Source organism: Lissotriton vulgaris, chromosome 4_1, assembly GCF_964263255.1.
Source record: "Lissotriton vulgaris chromosome 4_1, aLisVul1.2, whole genome shotgun sequence".
In the NCBI taxonomy this organism is placed as follows: domain Eukaryota; kingdom Metazoa; phylum Chordata; class Amphibia; order Caudata; family Salamandridae; genus Lissotriton; species Lissotriton vulgaris.
This window is the reverse complement of record NC_141691.1, coordinates 1,569,885,845-1,569,899,004: the sequence shown is the minus strand read 5'-3', so window position 1 is coordinate 1,569,899,004 and position 13,160 is coordinate 1,569,885,845. Positions and strand designations below refer to the sequence as shown.

The 13,160-nt window shown below is 44.6% G+C and overlaps 1 pseudogene; it reads right to left on the bottom strand.

Moving 5' to 3' along the window:
* Positions 1-8,407: 8,407 nt before the first annotated feature.
* Positions 8,408-10,480, bottom strand: LOC147724249 (28S ribosomal RNA; annotated as a pseudogene).
* Positions 10,481-13,160: the final 2,680 nt, after the last annotated feature.

The following is a 13,160-nucleotide window of genomic DNA, read 5'->3' as shown; positions in this document are numbered from 1 at the left end:
CATGCAAGATCAAAGCCAATTTTCAAAGTTTCTCATATTCAAGATGGGCCATCCGTGCCTCTTCATTCAAGAATACGCAGTAGTGCTCGTTTCATCCAGAAACAGTTTATTGACAAAACCCAATGCATTTCGGGCCTCCGAGGGCCCTTCGTCTGGGGTAACTGTGAAAACAATTAATCACCAATAAGTACTAAAGCATACACTGTACGCATTTTCATCTTAAAAATTATGTCTTATAAAAAAACGTTACACAATAAAATCATGGTGATATTGGCTATCATGGATAGCGAAAAGCGTTACATGTTATCCGTACATTTCATCATCTATCATTTTATTAACAGTTGTGCGTGCTGCTGCTGTACCTAACGTGGTATTTTACAAACAATCCTAATCGAAACTTATGTGTCAGAAATAAACACACGCCCTACGCTCTGAACCCCTTTCACCCACGTGGCAGTTCACCGGCATCCTACCCTTTGACTCACATTCCTCATAACATATTTCCTCACGTTACTAACTCAAAACCTACTCCTTGTTCTTCCCACCTCAAGCGTTATTAACTACTCACCCTTCACTGATAATCAACTTTGCTATACCAACATTCTATGATCTTACAGTATATGATAATAAACTAAAACGCTTTGCTTCACTCTCCCCCTCACGCGTACCTGCTGTTAAATATGCATCCTCCTTTCAGTTGTGAAAAGGTCTTCCTGAGCATCGGTGAAATCTACTCACTTCAAAAAAGGGTGGCTAACGTTCCTCTTCCCCCACGTGCTTACTCTATTGCGCTAATCCTTTGCACCTGGGACTTCTAGCACGCCGAGCATCTTCAAACAAACTACCAATACCATTATGCATCGCGTTAGTAAATAAAAAATCAATTGCTAAACATATGTATTAAATATTCAAGAATTATACGATATATAATGTGAAACATAAAACGCTAGTCTGCCACTTTAATAATTGCCATGATTAATAATTGCAATCCAGTTAGTTGTTGACACTCTTCAATAAATAAACTGGTAAAATGAAACGTGATGTTGCTGCTTGCATGTGTTCCGTCTCCTTTTTGGCCATTATTTCATTTTATTTTGGGTGCAGAACCCGGCGAAGCCGAATTTGAACAACATGTAATGGGGGGTGGGTTGCACTCCATAGTTCCGTCTCCATTCACAAATCTTGGTTACTTAAATATAGCGTGCTCAATGGCTCCGAGCCCAGCTCCAATAGCTCGTGATACATAACAAACACAACAGAGGGACACTACTACAAGTGCCCCTAACCATGGCACAGTTGCTGCTGTCGGCTTTCGCAGTGTATGTTTTTCAATGTCATCCAATTTATCATTTGTAATCCTTGTTTCATCATCTTCTACCATTTGTACTCATAATTAAGACCACATGCAAGATCAAAGCCAATTTTCAAAGTTTCTCATATTCAAGATGGGCCATCCGTGCCTCTTCATTCAAGAATACGCAGTAGTGCTCGTTTCATCCAGAAACAGTTTATTGACAAAACCCAATGCATTTCGGGCCTCCGAGGGCCCTTCGTCTGGGGTAACTGTGAAAACAATTAATCACCAATAAGTACTAAAGCATACACTGTACGCATTTTCATCTTAAAAATTATGTCTTATAAAAAAACGTTACACAATAAAATCATGGTGATATTGGCTATCATGGATAGCGAAAAGCGTTACATGTTATCCGTACATTTCATCATCTATCATTTTATTAACAGTTGTGCGTGCTGCTGCTGTACCTAACGTGGTATTTTACAAACAATCCTAATCGAAACTTATGTGTCAGAAATAAACACACGCCCTACGCTCTGAACCCCTTTCACCCACGTGGCAGTTCACCGGCATCCTACCCTTTGACTTACATTCCTCATAACATATTTCCTCACGTTACTAACTCAAAACCTACTCCTTGTTCTTCCCACCTCAAGCGTTATTAACTACTCACCCTTCACTGATAATCAACTTTGCTATACCAACATTCTATGATCTTACAGTATATGATAATAAACTAAAACGCTTTGCTTCACTCTCCCCCTCACGCGTACCTGCTGTTAAATATGCATCCTCCTTTCAGTTGTGAAAAGGTCTTCCTGAGCATTGGTGAAATCTACTCACTTCAAAAAAGGGTGGCTAACGTTCCTCTTCCCCCACGTGCTTACTCTATTGCGCTAATCCTTTGCACCTGGGACTTCTAGCACGCCGAGCATCTTCAAACAAACTACCAATACCATTATGCATCGCGTTAGTAAATAAAAAATCAATTGCTAATCATATGTATTAAATATTCAAGAATTATACGATATATAATGTGAAACATAAAACGCTAGTCTGCCACTTTAATAATTGCCATGATTAATAATTGCAATCCAGTTAGTTGTTGACACTCTTCAATAAATAAACTGGTAAAATGAAACGTGATGTTGCTGCTTGCATGTGTTCCGCCTCCTTTTTGGCCATTATTTCATTTTATTTTGGGTGCAGAACCCGGCGAAGCCGAATTTGAACAACATGTAATGGGGGGTGGGTTGCACTCCATAGTTCCGTCTCCATTCACAAATCTTGGTTACTTAAATATAGCGTGCTCAATGGCTCCGAGCCCAGCTCCAATAGCTCGTGATACATAACAAACACAACAGAGGGACACTACTACAAGTGCCCCTAACCATGGCACAGTTGCTGCTGTCTGCTTTCGCAGTGTATGTTTTTCAATGTCATCCAATTTATCATTTGTAATCCTTGTTTCATCATCTTCTACCATTTGTACTCATAATTAAGACCACATGCAAGATCAAAGCCAATTTTCAAAGTTTCTCATATTCAAGATGGGCCATCCGTGCCTCTTCATTCAAGAATACGCAGTAGTGCTCGTTTCATCCAGAAACAGTTTATTGACAAAACCCAATGCATTTCGGGCCTCCGAGGGCCCTTCGTCTGGGGTAACTGTGAAAACAATTAATCACCAATAAGTACTAAAGCATACACTGTACGCATTTTCATCTTAAAAATTATGTCTTATAAAAAAACGTTACACAATAAAATCATGGTGATATTGGCTATCATGGATAGCGAAAAGCGTTACATGTTATCCGTACATTTCATCATCTATCATTTTATTAACAGTTGTGCGTGCTGCTGCTGTACCTAACGTGGTATTTTACAAACAATCCTAATCGAAACTTATGTGTCAGAAATAAACACACGCCCTACGCTCTGAACCCCTTTCACCCACGTGGCAGTTCACCGGCATCCTACCCTTTGACTCACATTCCTCATAACATATTTCCTCACGTTACTAACTCAAAACCTACTCCTTGTTCTTCCCACCTCAAGCGTTATTAACTACTCACCCTTCACTGATAATCAACTTTGCTATACCAACATTCTATGATCTTACAGTATATGATAATAAACTAAAACGCTTTGCTTCACTCTCCCCCTCACGCGTACCTGCTGTTAAATATGCATCCTCCTTTCAGTTGTGAAAAGGTCTTCCTGAGCATCGGTGAAATCTACTCACTTCAAAAAAGGGTGGCTAACATTCCTCTTCCCCCACGTGCTTACTCTATTGCACTAATCCTTTGCACCTGGGACTTCTAGCACGCCGAGCATCTTCAAACAAACTACCAATACCATTATGCATCGCGTTAGTAAATAAAAAATCAATTGCTAAACATATGTATTAAATATTCAAGAATTATACGATATATAATGTGAAACATAAAACGCTAGTCTGCCACTTTAATAATTGCCATGATTAATAATTGCAATCCAGTTAGTTGTTGACACTCTTCAATAAATAAACTGGTAAAATGAAACGTGATGTTGCTGCTTGCATGTGTTCCGTCTCCTTTTTGGCCATTATTTCATTTTATTTTGGGTGCAGAACCTCGCGAAGCCGAATTTGAACAACATGTAATGGGGGGTGGGTTGCACTCCATAGTTCCGTCTCCATTCACAAATCTTGGTTACTTAAATATAGCGTGCTCAATGGCTCCGAGCCCAGCTCCAATAGCTCGTGATACATAACAAACACAACAGAGGGACACTACTACAAGTGCCCCTAACCATGGCACAGTTGCTGCTGTCTGCTTTCGCAGTGTATGTTTTTCAATGTCATCCAATTTATCATTTGTAATCCTTGTTTCATCATCTTCTACCATTTGTACTCATAATTAAGACCACATGCAAGATCAAAGCCAATTTTCAAAGTTTCTCATATTCAAGATGGGCCATCCGTGCCTCTTCATTCAAGAATACGCAGTAGTGCTCGTTTCATCCAGAAACAGTTTATTGACAAAACCCAATGCATTTCGGGCCTCCGAGGGCCCTTCGTCTGGGGTAACTGTGAAAACAATTAATCACCAATAAGTACTAAAGCATACACTGTACGCATTTTCATCTTAAAAATTATGTCTTATAAAAAAACGTTACACAATAAAATCATGGTGATATTGGCTATCATGGATAGCGAAAAGCGTTACATGTTATCCGTACATTTCATCATCTATCATTTTATTAACAATTGTGCGTACATTAAAGTTCAAAACGTCAACCACGGACATCTAGTAGCGCTAGACCGAGTCAAAGTTAAAAAATATGTCCGACCGTGATGGCGTGTGGGTCGAAAAATAAAGTGGATTGGGTCCAGTCGGTGCTTATCTTTAGATTTAGAAAAACACTTTCAAGAAAAATGTTCTGAGAGGATACATTTCAGCAGAGCAAGGCTGGAGGCGGTATCCAAGGAGGGATAATCGTCAGGGAGCTACTAGTTGAAGTTGTGGTAAAGATTTCTAAGTGCCTTTGTAGCCAATTTTTTGGACGATGGTGGAGGCAGTAGGTGAAGGCAATTCCACGAGGTGGGATACCCCTTTGATAAAGGACTGCTGAACAAGATTTGCTGCTGCAGATAAGACCATAGTGGGAGCAGCCATGAAGTTAGGGCAACCGGTGATACATCTTGGGTGGATAGATGAGCAGATGTATCCTGGTCTTCACTCGGTTCTTAAAGTACTTTTTAGCCAACATTTTCTAAGTCCCAAGTTTTGGATTTTGGCTATCTCGGCAATTTTAGCACCACAAACAGGGATTCAGGACGGGGATACCACTTGGAGTTTATGACTGCCTCAGGCTGGGTCCAGGTGTGGGTACTAGATAGTGGGTGTCTGTTATGTCCCTGGGCTATGAATAGGAGGTTCCTGGGAGGAATGTACAATGTCTAAGAGTCAGTTACGCACAGTGATGTGACCCAGGGGAAGCTGCAGGCATCAAATGGCTAAATGTAGAAAAACACCACATTTTGAAAAGTGGCATTTTCAAAATTGAAATTCAAAATCCGAATTTACCATTAAAGAGGATTTTTAATAACAATTTCACATGACATTCTTATCAGTTGAAAACTTAGCACTTATTAAATGTAATAGGGCAACCCAATGTTATTCTCACAGTTGTATAAAAACGAATTTAGAAGTTTATCTCCACCAGACATGTAAAACTTAAAAGTACATATTCTACGTGGAGTGGTGTGGCTCACTGGTTATAGGCGGCAGACCCGGGAGCAGAAATCGGCCGGGACCAGGGTTCAATTCCCGACGCGGCAGGGTCGTGGACTTTGGTCAGCGGACTTGATAATTCTCGCTTTGGTGCCTACTCTAATCAGGGGTCCCACTCGGCAACTCTGGGCATCAGCTTGCCTAATCTCCACAACGACCCCTCCAATGCCGGCGATGCTTGGCTCCACCTTGGGGACTCCCAGCAGGGACCATCCCACAGGGAAAGCCAGGACGTGTTCCCCAGCGTTACACAGCGTTAGGAAACCTCTGGGTAACAGTGCGCTTTACAAACTCAAACATAATAATAATAATACCATTTAATTGCACCCTACCCTATCGGGTAACTACTGCTCATATTTTTTTTTAAAGATTGAGTTTAAGGCTTGGCAAGGGGGCTATATTGCCAAGTCATTGAGTTGGCAGTTTTCAACTGCTTTCAGGATGCAATGGCAAGCCTGGGACATGTTTAAAGGGGCTACTTGAGTGGGTGGCACAATATGTGCTGCTGGCCCACTAGAAGCATTTACTTTACAGGCCATGGGTATTTGTACACCACTCTACAAGGGGCATATAAGTGAATTAAATATGTCAATAAGGTGTAAACCACTTGAACAATGTTTAGGGGATTGAGCACAAGCACTTAAGCACTGGTTTACAATGGTAAAATGCACAAAGTTCTAACGCTAACAAAAACGAATTTCGGCAAAAATGGATGGAAATTAGCAAAAGGTTTGGGGAAGATCACCCTAAGGTTGACAGGTCTAACAGTGATCAGATAAACCAGGAGAGAAAAAATGAAACAAATCAATACATGAGCATTTCCTATTTTAAGTCCAAGTGGAAACATTGTGCCCTGCTGTAAAGAAAAAACTGCCTAATGTGATTTCACCAAACATAGCAAGAAATTAGAACTTTACTCTGAAGTGTGCCTTTGCATGGTTTAATGTAAATTTGACCAGTAATTTCTTTTACAATTAGCATTACAGGAGGGTATTGTTGGGCTTTGGTAGATATCTTGGCCTCAAGTAAATCGACATGGCACAGCCTGGATTAATGAACTGTTCACAAACTCACATTTTTCTAAATCCCAGTGGATAAAGGAGCATTTTGTCCTGTTATCCTCCAAAGAGGGTTTGTGAAACTCAACCTGGGTTTTGAAAACCTAAGATCTCTGCTTGACGCACAGCAACACAAATATTTCTGTGCCCAATCCCTCTGCATGTAGGTGAATGGATATATGCCATGGAGTTTGGGATCCTGAAACGTGCAAAACAAAGGGACATGCTAAAGGTCAGGCCACTACAACCTTTACTATATTTTGCCTAAGGCCATGTGCTACGGTGAATTGTACATCCACGCCAGGTGCGGTGTAGGATTTGGAATACAGACTTGGAGCACAGTGGAGTGGAAAAACACCAACTACACCGAACCCATGCAAGTTATGGCTGGGGTAAGTTGCAATTATGCCTAGGCATAATTCGAATTAGGTCTGCATGGCTGGTGACAAAGGTTCATTGAGTTGGGGCACCTATACTTGTCCATTGGCTGGACTGGCCCACAAGACTGAAACCTCACTGTTGACTTTTTGCCAGCACAAATTTGACAAGCAAATTGATGTACATTGTGAATCCTAACAAACCATTGCATATGGGGTACCACCCTGCCTCATATAGGTCTTTCTGGCTGGTACCAACGGCCTGTGGGGATCAGGCCATCCAGGAAAAAGGCATTACTTAGACCACCTCTCACAGGGATTACTGAAGATTTTCAACCTCTAGCAATCCCAGACTCCTCCTCTGTCTGATGCCAGCTTTCCCCGGGTCAGGAAGTTTGCCATGCTTAATGTCTGGGGCCCTGACCTGCAGGGTTCAAGCCTCCCAGGTGAAAGCAATGGCTTTGCCTGCCTGTCATGGGGAATTATGAGAGCTGTTCAGCCAGTCCAATGCCACCCTGAACCAGGATTTGCTTGGTGGCTGAGCCTTCACAGGTGTCCCATCACTACTCCACAGCCTGGACGGACACAAACATCCTTCACAGAATGCAGACCCCATGCCCTGGGTAGGGGCTGTCATCCAGTCCATTGGCTAGGAGAGTCCTGGGTCAGTGCCTTTCAACTTCATGGTGAAAGTTAAAACCACAGCCAATCCCTCTTTCTTCTAGGGCCTTTTTCTTAAGCTCCTGGACTGGAGACTAAAGAACCCATGGGGAGACTCAGTCAGAATTAGGTGACCTGGGCAGCCCATTCCTCAACTGGTTGGCCAACCACAAACTGGTCATCTGGTCAGGCAGCCACTAACTAGTCATCTGGTTGGCCAGTCCAGAGGTCAGATGACTCAGCCAACCTGGAGTTCAGAGTGCCCAGGTGGTAGCCGAAGATGAAGCCAGTGCTCAGGATTCTTTTTCCCTGAGCCACCCAGGTGACGCCACTGGTGCCAGCTCTGGCCATCTGGTCATACTGCTGACCTGTGAGGGACTGTGCCCACATCCCTGAACCTAGTGCACAGGGCAAGGGGGGAGGCCCCATGCCCCACAGCACATGATGGAGATGGCTTTTCACACACCCCATCTTTTCCACCAGCCTGGTGGAACAGGAACACTGGCACCCATGGGCTGAGACAAAAGTGTGGTGCAGAGGATGCCTTTCAATAGCCTGCAGCAAGGTAGCTGCTCTGCTACTTATAAAACCCTGGCCCAGAATTAAGTTGTCTATGAATAATTTACTACTGAATGCCCCACGAACAAGCAGTGCACAAAGGGCAATGGATGCGGTCAAATATTATCCCAAAGTTATGGATGTGACTTACCAAATTCCCTTACTTACATTGTTCCAACATGCCAGAGGCTGTTCCCCTTGGAGTCCTGCTGCGAATATGGGTATGGTCTGGGGCAAGACTTACAACATCTGCCCTGGATTCTCAAGGTCCTGTCAGTGTTCACAAGACAACACTGGAACCACAACTCTTTCAAAGGCTCAGACTTATCTCTCAGGAAAAACTAATTCCAGGGCGTTCTGCCCTTCCCAAAGAAAAGAGAACTCTCCTATGGATTTCCACCGATTTCTCCATGTCCTTTGCGTTGCCACATTTTGACCAGTCGAGGACAATGGACGTCATTGCCAGTCCCTTCTGAATGGCACAGGGCCATCTCTTAGGACTGACTGACCCATTTTTAATTGCTGTTCACATGGAACCCTTCTCCTCTTTGGCCTTCAAAGTTCCAGTTTGAATATTTACTACTAGGACCAAGATCTAGACGTGTATGGCTAAACTCAAGCACTGGGCTTCCTTGCATACCACAGTGACCCTCCTACCTTTTGTGGCTTAGCAATCCATTGCACTCAGCATAAGTGAGGGATAGGTATGGGCCCAACACTCTAGCTGCATCTATTTTTACTGGAAGTTTCCTCAGCAGGTGAGTTGTCACACACTTCTTACAAGATTCTGACTTTCATGGCCACCGTCCTGCCAATGTTTTTTCAGGGGTCTGTTGAGTGTTGTTATCAGGCGTCCTATCCCGGTATTTGGTTAATCGTGTATAGCCAGTTCTGCTTACTAAAACTGGCCCACTGTGCACTTGCATTCAATGTATGGCTCCAGGCCAGCAAGGACATTAAAAGTTTGAGAATAAGTTGAGATTGTTTTGGCCTCAAGACCTCTAATCATTCACTTTACCAAATAAACCTGCGGTTTCTGGGTGCTAGCTATCCTGAGAGAAACAACTACTAGATGGTTTGGTTAGTCTTTCACCCTTTGACCTGGGTCAGTAGACTGGTTTGCACATCAGAAGTGCTACAGACCTCTGCCAGAGTTTCCTCTGGCTTTGCCCTGCTCAGGCATAGTTCACCATCTTTCATTTATTATCAAACATGCTCATCTCCCAAACAGAGTGGGCAAAATAACTGGTGATGATCCAGCTGTCTGACCATTGAAGAATCCTACCCCAGCTGGCACGTGCAACCCACACCTGACCCTCATCTTCAATTGGTCACATGGTTAGATCAACCCTCTGACTCACACATGCGTTAGATTCCTTGGTCCATGTGTCAAATTAGGTGAGGTGGGTAATAATTAACATCACTGCAGACCCCTTGCGCCTGGTGGGAGCTTTCCTGCCCAGAGGCATGATACAGTCAGAACTCACTGAGCACAGTCCACCCTAGTAAACAGTTGTGCCAGGAGCAGGGGACCACATCCCCTACCCTACCCCAGTGCACCCTGAGAGGGGGCTGGGTGATTGCTAGTAGATGGCATAGAGATGGTCAATTACCCTCAGCCCCTCAGTCACGGCAAAGCTGCTGCCAGTTGGCTGTAACATTCTCCACCAGAGCGTACAGCCCCCTGCCACACCACAGCCTCCCCCCCAACCAAGCTGGAGACAGTCGTGGCACACCACCCAGAAGTAAATGCATCCTGCAAGCGCTGGATGCACCTAAGAAATATTCCCGCACAGAAGTACACCCTTCCGGGTTGCTGACCTTCCTCTCTAGGACTGCACGGACCCCACCTATTACCTTTCAATGTTTTCACCCCCTCTTGAGGTCTTTCTCCAAAGTTCTTTTCAACTTTCACTTACAGTACTTGTTGGCTATCAGTTTCCCACCTGTATTTAGGTTTAGATGGAGCTTACCACCCACTTTGAGCTGCATTCCTAAGCAATCTGATGTTAAGAAGACCCAATCAAGCCATGCAGGGGGCGGCTGCTACCCTAAAAAACATCTACGGGATGAGCCTCACTCAGAAAGACTTGGGTTTTCTGAGTGATGCTGGGCAGTTGATCTTCTGTGCATCACATTTCCCACATCCATTGCAGGGTGGAGATTTCTCACTGGGTTCTTCACTCACTGTTCCTGATGGATTTCTATGTAGTTTCCTTTAGTATGCTAAGGAATATGCTTACATTCAGTGGATTGCCACATCTGATCTAAGGTCACAGTCTTAGCTTGAGGTAGAAATAGCTCTAAAAAGCAAAACGCCAAGTGATACCCACTGGTCGCAGTGACTGGGACCTAAGTTCAATTTGAGACAGATGGCAATGTGGTTCAAATACTCCAACCAGGTTTATCCTGTCAAATATTTTACCTTCTTACTTACTTCTTTAAGTCCCAATCCACTACCGGAGTTCATTTCTAAAGTCCCCCAGACCTCAGGGAAGCTACTTAAGAACTCACAAGGTGTCAGCCAACAGAACGTCAGCCTTATGAAACTTAGAGTTCATTTCTTTTTCCTTGGCAGATTCATTTCTTCAGTGCTTCTCTCAGGTCACAGCAGTCAGGCTTAATGAAGAGGCATTGTGTAACATAAGAAAATTCCTACATTAATGTGGAAGAATAGTGTAAGTGTAATAAAGAAAATGACATAAAAAAGCAGTAGACACAGAGTTGTGACTTTTCATAAGTTTTTAGTGAAAAATAACATTTAAAAGATTAAAGCTCCAATTGTGTAGTCATGAGAGACCGGGGCTAAGTTGAAAGTTATGGCTGTCCGTAATAGAGCTCGGTTCAGAGACACAAAGTGGATTGGGCCTGGTCTAGAGCAGTCTTCGGACTTAAAAACTTTTCAGAAAATGTCGGAGAAGGAAAAGTACAGTGGGGCAAGGCAGCCAGCGGTGTACAAGGATGTTTTTTTATCATTGAAGAATCAATGAATGAAGTTGCAGTGAAGATTTCTCTGTTCAGTCTTTGTCACTGTTTTGGAAATCAAAAATCTCCAGTAGGATGAAGCTGCAGGGTATAGCAGACAAGGCCCATATCCCTCCGAAGAGGTCACGCGGAACAGGATTTGCTGCTGCAGAGAACAGCCTCTGGCTATGTACATTGGGCAGATCATCAAGCAGGTAGGTCTCAGCCTTTTGTTGGTTCTAAGCCCACTTTTTTGGGGAAAGATTTCCAAGTCCCAGGTTTTAGCTATTGACCTTTGTTCTAATGGACCAAGACTGGGTAGGCGTCACTTATAAGACAGGACTCATATCAGGCAGGGTCCAGGTACAGTGTTCAAGTTGTTGGAGCTTTTTGTGTGCCTGTAGCTCGAACCAGGGGCCAGTCAAATAGCCCTTGGAATCACTCTGGTAGTCCTGGGATCAAGAAGCAAGGCATGCCTCAAGCAGAAGGACAGTCTTCTAGCACCACAGTGACGCCGACTTCCTAGCACCAGTGAAAAAACGACAAATCAAACTAGGCAGCAAGAAGGCCTCCTGGTTCAACGATGATCTTAAGAAATCCAAGAAACTCTGTCGCTCCCTTGAGAAGGCCTGGAAAAAAGACCCAACCACCAGCACCAAGGACGCCTTCAAAAACGCCACCCGCATACACCACCGATTGATCCGGAATGCCAAGAAAACCGCCTTCAAGGACAGACTAGATAACAACGCCCACAACAGCAAGGAATTATTCAACATCGTCAAGGAATTCACCAACCCCTCAGCCAACTCCAACGACATCACCCCCTCTCAAGCCCTCTGCGACTCCCTAGCCTCATTCTTCCACAACAAAATTGTCGACATCCACAACAGCTTCGACAACCGACCCGATGACCAACCCACCCAACCCCCTGCAGGACCCCCACCCCCCCTGAACATCCTCAATGACTGGAAGCCAATCTCCACTGAGGACACCACCCGTCTGATGAACTCCATCCACTCAGGATCCCCCACAGACCCATGCCCTCACCACATCTTTAACAAAGCAGACTCCATTATAGCACCGCACCTCCGAGACGTCATCAACTGCTCCCTCAACTCTGCAACCTTCCCGGAAAGCTGGAAACATGCCGAACTCAGCGCCCTCCTGAAGAAACCCACAGCTGACCCCACCGAACTCAAAAACTACCACCCTATCTCACTCCTTCCATTCCCGGCCAAAGTCATCGAGAAAGCGGTCAACAACCAGCTCGCTACATTCCTCGAAACCAACAAATCCCTCGACTCCTCACAGTCCAGCTTCAGAGCCAAGCACAGCACTGAAACCGCCCTCATCGCAGCAACAGACGACATTCGAACTCTACTGGACAATGGAGACACAGTCGCCCTCATCCTCCTCGACCTCTCCGCAGCCTTCGACACGGTCTGTCATAGCACCCTTTTACAACGCCTCAGAAACATCGGAATCCAAGGAAGAGCACTGGAATGGATCACCTTGTTCCTCACCGGAAGAACCCAGAGAGTCCACCTTCCACCATTCAAGTCAGAGGCCACTGAAGTCATCTGCGGCGTACCACAAGGATCTTCACTCAGCCCCACCCTCTTCAACGTATACATGAGCCCCCTCGCGGCCATCGCACGCCAACATAACCTCAACATCATCTCCTACGCTGATGACACTCAACTGATCCTCTCACTCACCAAAGACCCTAACATCGCCAAAACAAACCTGCATGAAGGAATGAAAGAAGTAGCCGAATGGATGAAGCACAGCCGTCTGAAACTCAACTCAGACAAAACAGAAGTCCTCATCCTAGGCACATCCCCCTCCGCCTGGGATGACTCTTGGTGGCCAGAGGCCCTTGGAAAAGCACCCATCCCGACGGACCACGCACGGAACCTGGGCGTCATCCTGGATTCCTCACTCTCGATGAACAGACAAGTCAAAGCCG